The sequence below is a fragment of the Rattus rattus genome, chromosome 3 (genome assembly GCF_011064425.1).
Source record: "Rattus rattus isolate New Zealand chromosome 3, Rrattus_CSIRO_v1, whole genome shotgun sequence".
Lineage (NCBI taxonomy): Eukaryota > Metazoa > Chordata > Mammalia > Rodentia > Muridae > Rattus > Rattus rattus.
Window position 1 is genome coordinate 156,362,257 of NC_046156.1, and position 1,633 is coordinate 156,363,889.

A 1,633-nucleotide genomic window follows, 5' to 3' on the forward strand; every position below is an offset into this window, starting at 1 on the left:
AACATATGAACTCACCTTGGAGCAGTTGAGATAGCATGATCAAGACCCTACAAGCTCAAGCCAGAGAAAATCTCAGCATAGAAAAGAGAGGTGGGCGAGATCCTTCTCCTAGCTAAGGAGCTATTGGCCATTTATAGCTGCTGAGAGGAGGAGAGTCTCTTCTCTTTAAGGGTGTGGTCCCTGTTATGTTGATCCTACTTCAGGGAAGGCTGCACAGTCAAGCATATTAGCAGTACATACTGTACTCGATGAGTTTTTTATTTTATTTTATTTTTTGTTTTGTTTGTTTTATTTTGCTCTGTTTTTTAAAAGATACAAAGTTTACTTGGTTAGGATGAAGGATGGATCTGGATCTGAAAGGAGATGAGGGAAAGGTAAATATGGCCAAATACATTGGACAAAATTCTCAAATAACTAAATAAAATAGGAAATAAAAAATAAAAAATTAGATGATTTCAGTTGGTGCTATATAGCTATGAACTAGTACATCTTTCTCAATGTGCCCCTTGGCTTGTCACATCTCCAGCCCATGGCTACCAGTGAGTCCTACTGTCACTGTGCTTCCGGTCACAACTCTCCCAGCCAGATGACTTCAGCACCTCCGCAGCATTGGGTTGAGGTGATTCACTCCTGACTCAGTGTTTTCCATTGGCAGATGGTTGGAGACCACCTGTGACTACAATTTTATGTGAACTCCTGCTGATAAGCTCATTCAAAATGAATTTAAGCCTATTATAAATTAGCATAATGAATACACGCCTTCTACCACTTGGAGCCTCCTTTTTCTTCCTCTTCGGAATCTTGATTCTGGTCTCTGAAGCCAGAATTAAGCCAAATGAGCCCACTCTCTAAGGACGAATGGACTGATAGACAGTCCTAAGACATAGCTTTCAATGAGGACTTTATTTTTATAAGTGGAAAAATAGGCTGGGGACCGAACCCAGGGCCTAGCAAGCGCTCTACCACTGAGCTAAATCCCCAACCCCCGAGGACTTCATTTTTATAAGTGGAAAAATATGAGGGATTGGATGGCTGCTACTTATGACTTATATTCTGTAATCTCAACAACTTTGCAATTGTGCTTTACTGGAACTCTGCCAACCATCACAACCCTGAATTAGATTGAGCCTTCCTCCTAACCTTCTCTGTTCTTAAGGCTGGGGGTGGGGGTGCAGCTGGCTCAGACTTGCCAGTTTGTTTATTGGGTGGATGAGCACTCAGGGTTCCTTCCTGGTAAAAATCGTTTCAGCTACAAAGCAATTTCATTCCATCATTTCAAAATAAAAGAAACTTATACTGAAAAAAATTATAACTGAAGTTCGGCAGCTAAGGCATAGTCATATAGAGACCATCTTAATTCTTTTGTTTTGGAAATGAGTTTAGACAGTGTAAGAGTTCTGTATGTAAGCAAGACATTTTCATGATGTCCAGAGGGAATAGGGGATACCCCATGTAGATGTATCTTGTGTAGAATAGTCTCCTAATGGGGAAAGAATCTAAGTTTTCTAAAAGCACCAGAGTAGGGTGATATTGTGACCAAAGAACCAGAACATTTCCATGATAAATGTCACAAAGGCATCTTGAGTCAATAGAGACAGATGCTCCCTCCCTGAACAATGCTAAATTCATTAGA